The sequence below is a fragment of the Peromyscus californicus genome, unplaced genomic scaffold (genome assembly GCF_007827085.1).
Source record: "Peromyscus californicus insignis strain IS unplaced genomic scaffold, ASM782708v3 Scaffold_14__1_contigs__length_90479793_seg_2, whole genome shotgun sequence".
Taxonomy (NCBI): Eukaryota; Metazoa; Chordata; class Mammalia; order Rodentia; family Cricetidae; genus Peromyscus; species Peromyscus californicus.
This window is the reverse complement of record NW_026294436.1, coordinates 9,433,982-9,446,731: the sequence shown is the minus strand read 5'-3', so window position 1 is coordinate 9,446,731 and position 12,750 is coordinate 9,433,982.

Below are 12,750 nucleotides of genomic sequence, written 5' to 3'. Positions count from 1 at the left end.
TTGCAACCTGAATGGTAACAAGGTCCATTTCCTGATAATGTATATTTCAGAAAAGTGTTCAATCAGGGACACAAGATAATCAGGTGAGAAAAGAAATTTTATTGCCAGAAAGAAAAAGGGGGGGGGGGTGAGAAGAGAGAGAGAGAGAGAGAGAGAGATTCCCTCCAAAATCCAAAAGAGAACTCTGTTACAAAATGAAAAGTCACCAGGAAGGACAGACAAGCCTTGCCTGGTGTCAATAAGGAGCTTATCCTGCAGATCTCAGGCCAGAGAATTAACTACTTTGCAATCTAATGAACACTCCCTCCAATTGCTTTTAAAGTAGAGAAAGTCACCCACGTGGTCTGTTTGAATTGCATGCCTTTTTGTGTACTGAAAAAGAGCCCATGAGGAGGAGGTTTTATGTGAAAATGAACTTGGTTAGACCTTCTCTGTGGACTGGAAAGGGAACATTCTCAGAGGGCAGTATGAAATTCTACCCAGATCCTCTCTGAAGGCTCCCCTTGCTTTATCGATCCCAGGAAGGCAAAGTGTTATTGAGGAGGTCAGGAAGAGGTTGGCATCACAGTGTTCTCCAGAATTCCCCAGAGGGCTGTGAAAGTCCTGGTCATGCCCTCTCCTCCAAATGCCTGGGATTAGTTCTTGAGAGGGAGTCTGTTGAGTTCCTGACAGTTTTGCAAAAGTCTTTGTTGTCATGAAACACAGTGAAGCTGTCTCAAAGCCTGAATATGTGCTTCATACATTTCTCTAATAGGCTTTTTCTCCACAGAAGGAGAATAGTTTTGAAGTCAGTTGTTTAGAAAAAGTAGCTCTAACAGGACTCTGTTAAGGGAACACTTAACGGTGCTGGCCATTAGAAAGGTCATCATATTTTAAGCATAGTGGGTAATATTTAATTAGCTAGAGAAATTACAGCCAAGGTGCTCCACTGTGCTTCTAAACCTTCAAGGTGCTGAATTTCATTTTCAAAAGAAAAAGGAGTTGGGAACAGGGAGGTGACTCAGATGGTAAAAGTGCTAGGCACACAACCATGAGGACCTGAGATGGGTCCTCAGCTCCCATGTGAAAAAGCTGGCTGGAGGATGAGTGATACCGGCACGGTGCTGGGGAGGCAGAAGCAGACAATGCCTGGGACTCATTGTCCCATCAGCCTAACTGAATCAATGAGCTCCGCATTCAGTGAGAGATCCTGTCTCAAGAAAATGAAAAATAGAGGAAGACAGCTGGTATTAACCTCTGGTTTCAGCACTCATACCTGCATCCATGTATGTCCTTGAACACACAAAAATGCACACATTCAGCCCCCACACACATATATGCAGGTATATGCACAAATTCACAGAGACACAGACACACCCAGAGATACATACACACACAGACACATACTCATGAACACATACATACACACAGACACACACCACCTAGAGATACATACTCATGCACATACACATAGACTCTCACATATACATACACACACACAGCAAAAGGTTTTATTTTTTCTGAAGTCACATGCTTTCTTATTTCCAATGAAGCATGCCCCTGTCTCCACTGCCCACTTGCTCTCCTTCCTCTGCTCCTTCAACGTGTTCCAATTGTTCTTGCTTTTCTTTCCATTCCACAGTTGTTTCCTAAATGAAGATATGTAAAAGAAAGCACTCAGCAGAAGAGACTTGCAGCTGCAGATGCGTGTCACACTGTACTGGTTGGTTTTTGTTTTGTTTTTAACTTGACACGAACTTGGATATACTTGGGAAGAGGAACCTCACTTAAGAAAAGGCTTTTATCAGATGGCCCATAGTAAAACTTGTGGGGCATTCCATTCTCCTAATCAAAAGAGTGATGTGGGAGGGCCCATCTCACTGTGGGCAGTGACATCCCTGGGCTGCTGGTCCTGTCTTGTATAAGATATCAGGCTGAGCAAGCCCTGAAGAGCAAGCCAGTAAGCAGCGTTCCTCAATGGCAGTGGTTCTCAACCTGTGGGTCACGATCCCCTGAGGGTCAAATGACTCTTTCACAGGGGTCACCTAAGGCCATTGGAGAACACAGATATATATATCACACAAAATTACAGTTATGAAGTAGCAATGAGGATCACCACAGCATGAGGAACTGTATTAAAAAGACACAGCATTAGGAGGGTTGAGAACCACTGCTCCATGGTCTGTTCTTCAGATCCCACCTTGAGTTCCTGTCTTGGTTTCCCTCAATGGACTGTGATTCAGTATATCTAAAGCAAATTAACCCTTTCCTCCTAAGTTACCTTTGGTCCTGGTGTTTTATCACAGCAACAGTAGAAACTCTAATTAGAACACCCACCCTGTGGCCTTTCACTCCTTTTCATCAAGGAATCTTGCTTGTGAGATTCACAGTGCCTCAATAGACAGGGAATTCTCTTCTCCACCCTTCCCAGACATTTCTCCGAATTCTCTCTCGGCTAACAGCACCAAAAACACCCATTATTTTCATTAGGTCCTGTTAATCTTCACCAACTTCACCCTGTGTGTCCAGTCATTTCTGCTTTTACTATATCACAAAGGCTTCTGAATCCATAGCCTGCTCCAAAAGACTGTACATTCCTTTTTCCTACTCACCTCTGCTATGGGATAATGCTTTTGTACACTGATTTAATAAAACACTGATTGTCCAGTAGCCAGGCAGGAAGTATAGATGGGATAAGCAGACAAGGTGAATTCTGGGAAGAGAAAGGCTGAGTCAGGAGACTCCATCCAGCCTGCTCTCCAGGGAGCAGCATGTAATGACACACAGTTAAAGCCACAGAACACGTGGCAACATATAGATTAACAGATATAGGCCGAGTTTAAGTGTAAGAACTTGTCAGTCGTGAGCCTGAGCTAATGGCTGAGCAGTTGTAATTAATATATGCCTCTGTGTGTTTACTTGGGTCTGAGTGGCTGTGGGCCAGGCAGGACACAGGAAAACTTTTGGCTACACACCTCCTATCTCCTCCTCCCCTCCCTTGCCCTCTCCTTTTGTCTGCCCTCTCCTGATCCCTTCTGTCTTCTGTCTTTCATTTTTTTCTCTTTTTCTCTCTCCCCTTGTCTTCTCTCCAGCAGGACTTTAAATACTTCACAGAAGGTATCTCAGCCTTAGTAAATGCTGTTCTCCAGAAACACAGCTGGCAAGTCACCAGCTGATTGTCCTTTCTCCAGAGGACACAAGGTCCCTCCTTCCCCTGCTTCAGAACTTTAACTAGCTCAGTGCAGTATAGGGAGCAAGGTTCAAAGCCCTGACCCTGGACCTCTGAGGACTCCCTGAAGCTCACTTCCCTTACTTGTCTCTGCTTTCACTTTTTTCTTCTTGCTGTCAGGGGATTTGCAGTTATAACACAGGCTGCAATGGGTTTATATATGTGATTCTCAACTCAGCACGAACTTCTCAAGAACAGGGCATATTTTAGTTATCTCTGTATCAACAGGACCTAGCAGAATCTCACACATGTAGCTATTCATTATTTTTCTTTCCATAAAAGCAATTTATTATACTTGATTTCTTTGACAGATGAACAGATCAGTTTTTACATTAACAAATGCATTGGATTTTGTTCTCATTGTATATTTTCTTAATCCATCTACAAGTATTAGAAGCACATATGGAAGATACAGTGATAGATACTTCAATTTCTAAAGGAAAGAATGGAGAGAAGAAGAGAAAATAACCATTCTATGAATTCTATTCTATACCCTATATCTTTCATGCATGCTATGAAATAATGATTTATAGTTCTTTCAAAACAGTATTCTGGCTTTGGGATTTTAGTTTTTCTTTAAAATATGTTTCATATTTTAAATTTATAATTAAAACAAAAATTATGCAAATTACCACACACATCTCCCTGTGTGTATATATAGATGATAGAATGTGTCTATATATTCACGCATGTTTAACTGTTTCTCTCCCAATCAATTCCATACTTGTTGGCAATGTGCTGCTACAACAGAACCATTATGATGAGCTGCCTGCTCTGTAGATCTTTATAAATCTTAGCAAATACACATGTGTAACCACGCATTGTAGCTGGACTGTTAAATAAAAGATTTGTGACTTTTAATATGTGAGGCACATTGACAAGTTGCATGCTAAGAGCATACAGGTTCTGTTTCCCTGTGAGAGTGATCCCTTCCACATCCTTTCCAGGGATGATTAAAGACACAGATTCTGAGAGATTAAGTCAATAAAGAAGCTGATAGTCCACCTCAGCACTGTGAAAAAACTGTCGCCCCAGTCTAGGAACTGAGATTTCAAGAGAGGATGGGTGGTGGATTTTATGTTATATAAACCCATGTGGATCAGTAAGCAGTCCAGTGTATTCTCATTTGTTTTCTACAGCCAATGAAATGGATTCAAAGTAATTAGTTTGTATAGGGGCACATAGCTACCCATTTTCCTGTGCTCTGCTCATGCACTGCTTATCTTTTCATGATCACATGGTCTTAGGCACACAAACTTCTTCCTCCAAATTTTGGATTTATAATATAAAGAAGAAAAGCAAAATGGTTGAGCTGGATGATTTCTATGGTAAAAGTGTGGTATTGCTTTTAAAAATTCTATTTTTTTTTTAAACTCATTTTTATTTTTATGTATCTGGGTGTTTTGCCTACATGTATGTCTGTGCAGCATGGATGTAGTACCTGTTGGGACCAGGAGAGGGCATCAGATTTCCCCTGGAACTGGGGAAATGTTAGATGGTTGAGAGCCCCCAAGTAGATGCTGGAAATGGAATCTGGGTCCTCTGCAGTACTCTTCAACACCAAGTCATCTCTTCAGCTCCTACTCTATTCTCTAAAAGTAGCAATTAACAAGTGGAATCCCATTTTCTTTAAGCTATGCCCTCAAAGAGTATTCTTTGTAAAATATGTATCTACAAGGTGCAAAGCTACACAGAGAAACCCTGTCTCGAAAAACAAAAAAAAAAATATGTATCTACATTGTGTAAGGAGAGTTTATACCCCAAGTAATGTTTTTTTAAATTATAACTTCCAAGGTATTATATCTGGTACAATACAACTAATTATAACCAACTCTCAATTGTATACATCATGAAATGTGACAAATTCCATTCTGTGATGGTTACTATTAAATGCAGACTTGACAGAGTCTAGAATCATCCAGGATATGAGTCTGTTGGCATGTCTCTGAAAAAAATTAGCTTGATTATATTAATTGAAATGAGAAGAGCCACCCACTGTAGATGGCATCATTCACTAGCTGGGATCCTGGACTGTATAAACGGAGAAAGGGAGCTGAACAGCCACAAGCATCCAATGTTCTCTTCTCCCTGTAGACATAATGTTACCAGAAGCTTCAAACTCTTGCTGTCTTGACTTCCCTGCCATGATGGTCTGTACCTTGAGCTGTGAGCTAAAAGAAACTCTTCCTCCCATAAGTTGCCTTTGCTAGAGAATTATATCATAGAGCAGGAAAACAAACTAGACACATTCTATCTTGGACTTTTAGTTTGAATATTCATCCCCCAGGTTCTCAAAAGCTCTATTACCTATCTGTTAGCCTTCATCAAGGGTATAGAAGCAAAGCTATGCTACCATGGAATCACAAACTGACTAGACAAAAGAATAACATTGCTGTAGATAAACATATGGAAGGCTTATCCGTGTTTTATCCATGCATTCATATTTCATGGAAGTTTAATCTCTGCATGCTGGGTTCAGTTTGATCATTCTTGGAACTTAGATAATTTATACTTTCCCACAAACTTAGAGATTGGAGAAAAAAAAAAGCAAGAGTAGTCACAATGTCATAGCTCAGATTCTCAGCAGAGTCACAGACTCCTTGGGTGACCTATGAAGGCTCACTGGGATGCTGTTGCCCCTTTATGGACAACAAAGTTAGGGCAAGGAAGGGATAATTACCACAAAGAGAAAATGTAAAGGCATTTAATACAAGCACGCCACCCCTGCTGCTCATTGCTGCCTGTCTCACCATTTATCCTATGGAAAATTTGGGATTAGGTTATTCATGATCAGGCACACAAAAAACTGATATTTAGAATGGTATGTACTATTTTCTTAAACCCAAAGAAGAACCATCAATGGAATTTCATTCATTCTTATGTTGAGCTGAATCTCCAGGAATCTGATACCCGTCATGATATTGAGTGCTGTTATTTAATGAATGTATGTATTCTGTAAACTGTGCTGGGGCAATCATATATGAGCTAACTAATTTTTATAATCATAACACAACCTTTATGTTCTCCTTGTTTCTCTAGGGTTTTTTTTTTCCTTCCCCAAACAGCATATTGGGATTCAATGTCTTTTCTATGTTCTTGATCCTGTCTTCAAGTCTTCACTGTAGAATTCACATCCTAAATCATGTCTGCTTTTAACACAACCAGAGTTGGATTGGTGAGGTGGCTTACTGGGTAAAGGTGCTTGCTGCCAAGCCTGATGACCTGAGTTTGAATATCCAGGACCAATACAGTGGGAGGAGAGAACTGACACAATCAAACTGCCCCCACCTAAACACACATGAAGTGTCACCCACCCCCACCCATCCACGCCCACACAAATGTAATTTTAAAATTACATCCAGAGTTAACTTCAGAAAAGAGAATACCATTATCCTAGGCTAGTTTTATACAAGTTCTTCTCTATTTTATAACAAATAAATTCATACTCTTGATCATAGCCATCAATAGTCTTCATAGTTCCAAACTACAATCATGTGTGGATAATTTTTCAAATTTAACTTATAAAGCCAAAACTACCCATAAATGATACATTATAATTTTTGTTATAAAAAGAGGGGATTGAACAATTTTCAAATCTTAAACAATTGAAATGTTTTTCTTCTTTAAAATTTAACTTTCTTTCAATGCTAAGATGTGCGTCTAATTTCTCGCTCACTCTAATACTGTTTTACAGTCAAATACTGGGGCTTGAGGGAAAATGTGAATTGGATTTCTTCATCATATCTTTTCTAAATGTTTGCTCTATCTATCCAAGAAGGAGTCATCACCCTGGTAAAATGAAATGATCAGATTTTATTAAAAGGCTATTTTGTAATGGGCTTGGCTAGATAGAGGTGGGGGGTGGGAGCTGACTTGCTTAGATAATAACACACTGTTCATTTCTTCACTAGTTATTACTGTTTCCAAAGCAATCCATCGTTTTAAATAATGAGGTAAACTCTTGGTGAGGACCACAAAAGCGATTCTTGCCAGCTGGCCTTGTCGGGGAGTAATACATCACTGAAGGGGCTCAGCGCTCCTGATGGGCGAGACTATGCATCATCCGGGTGAAATGCTCTGATGATATATTGAAGACAATTGGGATGTCTAAGAAAGGGACTGGGCCCTTTTTTCATTTGGAGAAAATATGAAAAGGAACCAGGCAGGATTTTGAATTTACAAGAGCAACACAACAGTGCACACTGAAAACCTTGACGTCGTAGCTGGGTCACCAGTGTGTAACAAGGGTGCTCAGAGGAGTAGAACTACACTGTTTCACTAAAGTATAAAAGAAGTGTCTAAATGCTTGCCTAGCATGTGTGAAGCCCTGGGTCTATCCTCAGCACTGCACAGACCAGGACTAATGGTACACGCCTATTGTCCCAGCACTTGGGAGATGAAGGCAAGAGAATCAGAAGTTCAAGATCATTTTCAGTTACAAGGCCAGCTTGGGCTACATAAGCACCTGTCTCAAAACACCAACAGCAAACAACAAAAGTCAAATGTAAAGCAGCATGAGCGTGTTGTCTTAGAGGCCCAGATGCATGCTAAACACAGCTTCTTCCAAAGGTGCCAGGCAGACACAGCCTTTTTTTAATGCTATCAAGCATATAAGCTTGTTTACAAGTTCTTCACAGACAGGGTGCTCTTCCTTAGAGGGCTGAGTCTTTTCACATGGGGGACAGAGTTGGGAAGCTGCTGTCACAGGCAGTATGAGTTTCCAATTTGATAGATGGGGCCTCTGGTTGCCATGGCATTATTAAAATTAAAGATTTTTCCCCATCTAGAATATAATAAAGCTACCTTTTAGTTGAAGGATAGCACTTCAATGCAAAAATTAAAAAAAATGATATTTGAACATGAAGCATTTTGTTTTCCCCAGTCTTTATATCATCAGACTGATCACATACTTGTAAGCGCACACATATACCCCTATATCTAAATCATGTCAATTTGAAAGTCACTTGAGTTCCTGAGATTACTTTCGGTCTCCTTCTGCACTAACACATAGCATATACTTAAAGTGTTCCATGTGATCACACCATTTCTAGTAATACACATTCTGATTAGGTAAGAGAGATGTCATCTTCTCCAGATAACATCTCATCAGTCCTAGATAAAGTGAATCAGATTTCAGATGGGCTATGGATTAGTTACTTTTCTTAATGCAAAAGCAAACAAACAAACAAAAAACACCAAACTTGACAAATGCAACCTAAAGGAGGAAGGTTTGTTTGGCTCACAGTCCCAGGGTACAGTCCATTAATGTGGGGAAGTCCTGGTGACAAGATCATGAGGCAGCTCTCACATCATATCCAAAGTCAGGAGCAGAGAGAAATGAACTTTACTCAGCTGGCATTCTGCTTTTTATTGAGTCCAGGTCCCCAGCCCATAGAATGGCACTACCCACATTTAGGGTGGTATCACAGTTAGCTTTAACTATAAACTTGATACAGCCTAAATTCAACTGAGAAGCAAGACTCAACTGAGGGATTTCTCAGACCGGATTACTTTGTGGGTTTGACTGTGTGGGGACTGTCTTCATTTCTGACTGATATAGGAAGACTTGGCCCACTGTAGGTAATGCCAGTCCCTGGGCTGGCTGTAAAAGAAAGCATGAACCTATAAGCAAGCCATTAAGCAACACTACCCATGGTTTCTGGTATACTGCTTTGGCTGTGAGTAAGTTCCACAGTCGGAGGTAATGCTACATGAAACAGCAAGCCAGCCTGCCTTCAGGTCCTGCCCTGATGTACTATGACCTGGAAGTATAACCTTGCCCCCCTGAGTTGCTATTGGCCAGAGTATTCCATCACAACCACAAAAAGTAGACTAGAAGAGATGGGCCTCAAGGCAAGCGGTTTTCCTCACCAAGCCATCTCATCAGCCCCCCAAAGCACAAAGCACACTTTTCTTGGGCGGGCAAGATGTGGCTGTAGATTGTGTATGACACTGCCCCAAATGAACCAGGGTGTGTTCATTTTGGCCATGTGCTATGACAAAGTGACTCTCTCAGCTAATCACGGAGCTGTCAGTTCTCCCGAAGTAAAAAACACTAAGGCCTGTGTGGTACCGATTACAAAGACAGTTTAGAAAGACAGTCAGCATGGAGGACAAGGAAACCATGTGTGAGCTGGTCAGTCTCGCTGTGTGTTTTCAGGAAATATGCACTATTGCGTCTCTGGAGAACCCGGACAAGAGAAGAGAACAAGATGACAGCCCCATGGGCCAGCTGTGAGAGAGAGCTGCCCATTAACATGTTCACTGTGCTTTCCAGACCGTGAAAGAGGTGAGAAACATTTGGCAGGTATGTCAACGAGTCATAGCAGTGAAGATGTAGAAATCCAGGTAAATTTATTTATTTGTGATTAAAATTGAGGGAAGAGACCTCTCGAATGAAAGATTTGAATGATCCAGTAATACATGGTTAATGAATGATTTTGAACAAAAATGACAGATCATTGGTTGTTACCTGCTTTTATTCATGTATTTTAATTTATTTTATTATGTGTTTATGTATTTTAATTTATTTTATTATGTGTTTATGTGACCGTGTGTCTCTGTGAATATTTGTGTGAGTTCAGTGTCTGCAGAGGTAGGAAGAGGGGATTGGATGCCAAGGATCTAGAGTTCGAGCAGGTTGTGAGCAGACTGACATGGGTGCTGGGTACTGAATTTAGATTGCCTGTAAGAGCAGCAACCACTCTTAACCTTTAAGCCATCACTTCAGCTCCCTTCACTTCTATGTTCTTATCACGTGTATTCCAGTAACCTTTTCTCCCTACTTAAGCTCTCTCTCCCCTGTCAAAATCCCTTGTAGCTTCGTGACTTATACACACAAACATAGATATGAACACATACATGCAGATGCACAGCATACACACACAACACACACACACACACACACACACACACACACACACACACACACACACACACATACCCATACAGCAAGAAAAATTTAAAGTTCCTCACAACAAGACATTTCTCCTACTGAGATTGACTTTTCTGATTATATAATACCTTCCAGGTCCAGCTATTGTCTTGCAAGTGTCGTGATTTAATTTTTCTTTATGGCTCCCTGAAACTTCTTTGTTCCTATGCACTAAATTTTCTTTATTCAGTCATCTGTCAATGAACATCCAGGTTGGCTCCATTTCTTGGCTATTAGAAATAGTGCAACAAATAAAAGTAAAGATGTAAATTACCTCTGTTAACATGAACTCCTCTCCAAGTGGTCTTCTCTGGTGGGCTCCCTGGAACACTCACAACAAGCACTGGGCATCTTACTCAAGAGCAGGAGAGTTGGATCATATGGTAGTTCTGCTTTTGTTTGTTTGATTAATTTCATTCTTGTTCCAAAAAGGATGCAGTGGTCTACATTCCCATCAGCGGTGAGAAAGATTCCTCTTTTGTTGCCTTTTCACTGATATTTGTTAGAATTTGTTTTCTTGTAATTGTCATTCATTTCTTATAAAAAGAACTTACTGAGAATTTAGAACCAAAAAGGGAAAGAGGGGATCTTCTTGATCTTTGTGAAAAAAAAGTCCTCCAAAAAAAAACTGTAGAAAGAGAAAAAAGAGAGAGAATGGAATGAAGAAAGAAGGGAAGAAAGAAGAGAAGAGAAAGAAGGAAAAGAGCAAAGAAAAGCATGAGGATGGTGGAAGGGAGAATTGGGCGGGTAGGGACAGGAGAGAGGCAAGGGAGGGGAGGGAGAGGAGGTGATTCCAGCCAAGTAGAAGAATAATCAGAGAGATGAGACATAAGAGGGCATGGCTCAGCCGGGCGGTGGTGGCGCACTCCTTTAATCCCAGCACTCGGGAGGCAGAGCCAGGCGGATCTCTGTGAGTTCGAGGCCAGCCTGGGCTACCAAGTGAGTTCCAGGACAGGCGCAAAGCTACACAGAGAAACCCTGTGTCGAAAAACAAAAACAAAAACAAAAAAAAAAAAAAAAAAGAGGGCATGGCTCATCCTGAAAAAGCAAGAAGTACCCTCTACTTTGTCAAATGCTTTGGGGGAGTACCCTCCACTTTCCTGAATGTTAGCTCATGGGACAGGGCAAGATAGTATAGATGTTCCTTCATCTCAGGTTCTTGTGGAGGACCTTTTAATTTTGACTAGAATTTGACCTCCCTGATGGAGAATTCTGTGGGAAATTATCCAACTCTATTCTAGGAACCCGAGCTCAAGCTGTCCCCACTAATTGATCTTGGCTTCTGTCTGCTTGGTTGTGTAACACCCTATCCCCCGAGGGTGGGGTGCAAAACAAGATGACATGATAAGAATTTGCCTTTAAAAGCCCCTTGCTCTAAAAGCTTTGCTGGAGCTATACTTTGACCCCGAATACCTGAGTATAGCCCCTGTCAGCCGGAATAAAGACTTTGAATGGACTATAGACTGTGTCTGAGTGGTCTTCTCTGGTGGGCTCCCTGGAACACTCACAACAAACACTGGGCATCTTACTGGAGATGATGACTTCCCAACCCCACATAAGACATTGTTGGTAGCCATCCTGGAACAAACCCAGGAAACATTGTTTTTAGCAGGAGCAGGATTTTGATGTGGTGTTTGCCACTTGGATGACTTTTATTCCCAATTTTAATGAAATACTCTTTAAAATTGGTGGATTATGTAAGAAAGGGGACCACATTCTCACATGTGAATGGGTCCACCAGTTTCACCAGCCTGTGAGATATGCTGAGGTATGACATTACAAAGCATCAAGCTTCAGATTCTGGTTAAGGAAGTAGCTGTCCTGAAGTCCATGTCCTTCATTGTTGACCAGATTGTGATTATGTCCCTCATGGAAAAGATTCTATGAGAGCCAGTCTGGCACATCCACAGGATAGAAACTGTCCCAGAAAGCTAGTTTCAACCTGTGCCTAGAGCTTAGTCTTACCAGAGTTAGAGTTAGCACCTGGGCCACAACAGCCCTGTAACAAGCCACACTCGGGCAGCTATCCTCAGTAGACTAACTAAACAAACTAATAATAGTGTGTGTGTGTGTGTGTTGCTTAAATTTCTAAAGGTCTTGTAATTAAAAAAAAACTCCAAAAAAAACCCTGAACCAGATATTGGGGTAAATGCTGAAAGTTCAGAGAGACAGAGGAACAAGCCACTGCTGTGTTTCACCTCACCAACTCCAGGAATTCTCTGAATGCCTCTAAGTCCTCACCCAAAAGGCTCCAGCCAAAAAAGCCTATAGCTGAAAAGGACACCTGCTGAAAAGCCTTTAGCTCCTGTCTCTTCATGCCTCATATTCCTTTCTCTGCCCAGTCATCACTTCCTAAAATTAAAGGCATGTGTGCTTCCCAGTACTGAGATTAAAGATGTGTGCCACCACTATGTGGCTCTGTTTTCTCTTCTAGACTGAATCAAGCTCATGTAGTCCAGGGTGGGTTTGAACTCACAGAGATCCAGACAGATCTCCGCCTCCCGAGCATTAGGATCAAAGGTGTATGCCACCACTGTCTGACCTCTATGTTTAATCTAATGGCTTGTTCTTTCCTCTGATCTTTATGTAAATTTTATTAGGGTACACA